The sequence below is a fragment of the Xyrauchen texanus genome, chromosome 19, assembly GCF_025860055.1.
Source record: "Xyrauchen texanus isolate HMW12.3.18 chromosome 19, RBS_HiC_50CHRs, whole genome shotgun sequence".
NCBI lineage: Eukaryota > Metazoa > Chordata > Actinopteri > Cypriniformes > Catostomidae > Xyrauchen > Xyrauchen texanus.
The window spans coordinates 31,339,799-31,345,183 of NC_068294.1; the positions used below are offsets into that span (position 1 = coordinate 31,339,799).

General features: G+C 38.3%; 1 long non-coding RNA gene across 1 annotated transcript; it reads left to right on the plus strand.

The window, feature by feature from the left end:
- The first annotated feature begins 616 nt into the window (after nt 1-616).
- LOC127660175 (uncharacterized) lies at nt 617-1,492 on the plus strand. The gene is made up of 3 exons (XR_007972611.1): nt 617-729; nt 824-1,012; nt 1,121-1,492. It is a non-coding gene; the product is annotated as an uncharacterized LOC127660175 (long non-coding RNA).
- Nucleotides 1,493-5,385: the final 3,893 nt, after the last annotated feature.

Below are 5,385 nucleotides of genomic sequence, written 5' to 3' on the forward strand. Positions count from 1 at the left end.
CATGTGGTCTTCCATTAATATGGATGGATATCTTGGTGTAACATGCCATTACATAACACCAGAGGCAACAATGGCAACTGTTTTACTGGGTGTAAGGAGGTTTTACCAAACCCACACAGCCCAGCATCTCATGGAGGCTAAAGCCTTGCTAATGGCTGAGTGGGGAATAACCTCCAAAGTTCACTGCATGGTGACTGACAATGCATCCAACATGATCCTAAGTGCCCAGCTACTCAACCTTCGCCATGTCCCATGTTTTGCTCATAATTTGAATTTGATAGTGAAAAAGGCCCTGGATCAAACCCCAGTCATCAATGAAATTCGCCAGAAAGCCAGAAAGATAGTGGGGTTGTTCAGATCCAGCTGCAAAGCAAAGGACAAGCTTGTGGAGATGCAGAGCTTGATGGGCAGACCAAGTCTGAAAATGATACAGGAGGTTGAAACGAGATGGAACAGCACATTCGACATGCTACAACGCTTGTATGAGCAACGTGAGCCAGTGGCTGCTGCACTTGCCAATTTAAACAGTGATACTGCTCCCTGACAAGTCTTGAGTATGACATTATTCAACAGTCATTGACACTTCTTCAACCATTCAAACTAGCAACAACAGAGATGTCAGAGGAACAGAGAGTGTCTGCTTCAAAGCTCATACCATTGTACAGGATGTTGCAGCACAAGCTTGCACAGAAAAAGGAAATGCAACGCAGGAATCAACTGTACAATTAGGTAGGACACTATGACCATACGTGTAATTGGCCATAACTCTCATATTGTTGTCATTATTTTAATTAATATGGTTTTCTCTTGTGTTGGCTCATAGGCTCACATCTACAAGAAGGTCTGCACTCCAGATGTGGAGGGTACGAGACTTTTAGAGCCTTGGCACTGGCTACACTGCTGGACCCAAGGTTTAAAAATGTGGCTTTTGGAAATCCTGCCAAAGCCCTGGATGCTGAAAAGCACATCACACTGGAGTGTGCTTCACTGATGCGTTCAAACACAACTCCTGGTGAGTTTCAGTCTATGTTATCTTATGTAATGTGATTCATGAAATTTATACTTCATATGTGTTGTCAGTTTATGATTTGTTACTAATTGCCGTTTTCTTTTAATTCAGAACCACAAATGTCAACATCAGGCCCATCATCAACACCAGTTGAAACACAAGACAGTTTATGGGAACATTTTGACAATCGTATCCGTGAGACCCAGATGATACACAATCCTACAGCTGATGCCACAGTGGAAGTGAAAAAATACCTCAGCGATGCGTTTTTGCCCAGAACTCATGATCCTCTAACTTACTGGAAAGAGAGAGCAGTAATCTTTCCTCATTTGTATGTCCTAGCTAAAAAATATCTTTGTATGCCAGCAACAAGTGTCCCTTGTGAGAGAATTTTTTCAAAGGCTGGAGAAATTATCTGTAAAAAAAGTAGGCTGAGTCCTTCAACAGCAGAGAAATTAATATTTTTGAATAAAAATCTATAAGAAAGGGAGACATTGTGGCTTGATTTATTTTTATTAATATTCATTTTTCATGACCAAAATCACATTATGCAATGTGAAGAGACTACAGGTTACAAGCTTCATATATTACAAAAATACAATAAAAAAAAAAAACCAACACATTTTTTTATTAGCTCTTTGTAAAGGTTGTTTCAGATCAACACCTGCAAGTGACCACTAGGTGTCACCGTGGAGACGGGTTTCGGATTGATTCGAAGCCTCGAAACAAAATGGCACATTTGCTTCGACTGTTTCATTGCTTCACGAAGCCTCGATCTGCCCATCTCTAGCTCTAGGAAGGGTTCTGGTCGTCCCAAACGTCTTCCATTTAAGGATTATGGAGGCCACTGTGCTCTTATGAACATTAAGGGCAGCAGAATTTTTTTTGTAACCTTGGCCAGATCTGTGCCTTGCCACAATTCTGTCTCTGAGCTCTTCAGGCAGTTCCTTTGACCTCATGATTCTCATTTGCTCTGACATGCACTGTGAGCTGTAAGGTCTTATATAGACAGGTGTGTGGCTTTCTTAATCAAGTCCAATCAGTATAATCAAACACAGCTGGACTCAATTGAAGGTGTAGAACCATCTCAAGGATGATCAGAAGAAATGGACAGCACCTGAGTTAAATATATGAGTGTCACAGCAAAGGGTCTGACTACTTAGGACCATGTGATATTTCAGTTTTTCTTTTTTAATAAATGTGCAAAAATGTCAACAATTCTGTGTTTTTCTGTCAATATAGGGTGCTGTGTGTACAATAATGAGGAAAAAAATGAACTTAAATGATTTTAGCAAATGGCTGCAATATAAAAAAGAGTGAAAAATTTAAGGGGGTCTGAATACTTTCCGTACCCACTGTATATGCCATGTACCATATACTATGTACCAATTTTGGTGACTGGAGGTGAAAATGGGGGTGCTACAGAGGCCATCTTAAATGCCCATTTTAAAGGGGGCACTACAGATTCTCCTCTACACGGCCATGTGTGCATCTGTAATGGTTACCCTCTCTTGTCCCTCTGTTGCCCTTTGTTTTCCACCTTGTCACTTTTCACTTCTCAGTTTTCACTTTAGTCCCTTATGTAATTCCATAGTCCTTGTTAGCGTTCGTGTTCACTGTTCATTGTTTACACCTGCCCTTGTTAATTTGCCTTTGGTTTCTGTTAATCACCTTGTTATCTTGTTTGAGTTCTGTTCTTTCATTGGCCACCTTTCCTATGTTTGTGTATTTATACCCCGTGTCTTTGTCCAGTCTTTGTCGATCGTTGTTTGATGTTTGCGTCTCTCCCTTGTTCCCTGTTTGTCTCTACCGTGGTTACCTTATCTAGTTTATGTTTCTTTTCCCCATCGTGGGTTGTTCTTTTGTTCATTTAGTGTTTTTGTTATCAAATAAACTCAAACTGCGTTTGGATCCGCATCTCCTCGTCAGCCTCATTATTCAGACGTTACAGCATCCTAATGGCTGACAACTCTGATGTGTGTGACATCATGACATTTTCATCATTCAAAATGCCTCAAAAACACCCAAATATAGGAAGAAAGGAATAATAAAAATTAATGCATTTCCATGGCAACAGTGTGATCAGCCCTCATTACTAAACATACCGCTGAATTTTCATAAAAATCTCACAATGCCCTTCCTGTTTTCCATTTTTCACCATAAATATTTTGCTTTGCCATGGAGACACTATTCAAAATATCAATAATCTGTTTATGTTCTATGATGTCTTGCCATGATGTTGCACAAATTTGGTGCCAGTCACATGAATCCCCTAGGAGGAGTATTTAAAAGTTCAGAGCCTGCAATTTTCAGAAAATCAAAATAGCTGACTTCCTGTTGGGCGGAGCTACTAACTGTGAGTATGAATGTTTTTCTGCTTGATGTGATCTATAAATGTACAAATGTTGGTGACTCTAGGTGAAAATGGGGGTGCTACAGAGGCTGCCTTACATGGCCATTTTAAACCTGTTGACTGTCACTGGCCAGCAGGTGGGCTGTTTGAGTGTGGGTATAAACAATTGCTTTATTTTATATCAAACACTTTATCAATATTCACACCTGGTTTCAAATTAAAGCTTAAAAACTCAACTTTCATCTTCTGCAGTTTGAACATAAACATATTTTAAAATGTTAATAATAGAGTGCATTTTTAAAACATGGAACATGTGAGCGACAGTACTTATGTTTCATATTCTCTGCTTATGATTCGACATTATTACCTTCTAGTTGAAGTTTTGTTAATATTTTTACAAATGTGATTAATTGGCAGATTTAATCACGTGAAATGTCCACTAACATTATGCCAACTATTTTTAACAGAAGTGTATAATACAGGATAACTTTTATGCATATAGGTTTGATGCTATTTGTTAAAATACAGAGTAAAAGAACATTTTTAAATAAATAATTACTTGAGTAAGAGTAAGAAAGTATCCAGTTTAAAGAATACTCAAGTAGTGATTAACTCGTTACTTTCACAAATGTCATAAAAGACGTTAACTCCCCTATATTCCATTACAGAATACACATTTAAAATGTATTACATAATTGTTATAAATGGAAATTCTCTCATCATTCACCATCATTGTCACGATCCCCTGTTGTCTGCCCCGTGTTTCACTTGTCAATTGTCATGCACTACATTTCCCATAGTTCCCTGCCCTCATCACTGCCCATGCACTTCATTGTTCTCACCTGTAAGTCGTTTAGTCATTATTTTGTCTGTATTTAAACCCTGTTTGTTCCTCTATCCCTTGTCGTTCGTTGATGTTACGAATGTAGGAGGAGGCAGACAGGGAGTGAGGATCTACATGCGGGCTTTATTAAACAAGAATGAAAAACACGACAAACAGGAACAAATGAAACATCCACGGTGGGAAAACTGAAACTAAAACATGAAAACATTGGGGGGGTACACGGACTGGGTAAACACTGCAAGGCAGGCAAGACATCTACAAACATCAACGAACGACAAGGGATAGAGGAACAAACAGGGTTTAAATACGCAGACACAATAATGACCAAACGACATACAGGTGAGAACAATGAAGTGCATGGGCAGTGATGAGGGCAGGGAACTATGGGAAATGTAGTGCATGACAATTGACAAGCGAAACACTGGGCAGACAACAGGGGATCATGACAATCATGTTGTTCCATATAACTTTCTTCCATGCAACACGATAAGGAGATATTAGACAGAATGTTTGCCACTATTTACTTTTAGTGAATATAGTTTTTTTCTCCATATTTTGAAAGTGAATGATGACTGAGACTGTCAGTACCTAAAATTCTGTCTAAAATATTTTGTGTTCAACTTAATACAAAGGGTCACATGGGTTTGTAACAAGTTGAGGGTAGGGAAATGATGACAAACTATAAAATTATGGCTAAGCTATCACTTTAAAGCAGTATTTCCCAACCTTTTTTTCTGCCATGGCACACTTTGTAGGACTAAAAAATTCTATGGCACACCACTTTCCCACATCAGTATTTTTCCTTTTCAAGAACTTGTCCATGTTTTCTGTCCGTCTTAGTAGCGTGTTTACTTGTAATGTTTAAAATTCGGTTATGGCTATGCAAAAAAACAAGTCACATTGTCCGTCATTTTGATGGACAGGGCCGTAAAAATTCTGTCATAATATATTATTACCCATCATTTTAATTTTTATATTTTAATGATAATAAGACATTTAATAGCTTTTATTTTCATTCACATTTTCATCTTTAATCATGAACTTACAGGCATGTAGCAGATTATGCATTTATTTATTTATGAAGAGAAAAGATGAACAACAGACACCACAGGAAGCAGATTAATGTTTTATTCCCCTGCAGTGACAGAGGATGCCACTAAAACACGATATATGATACAA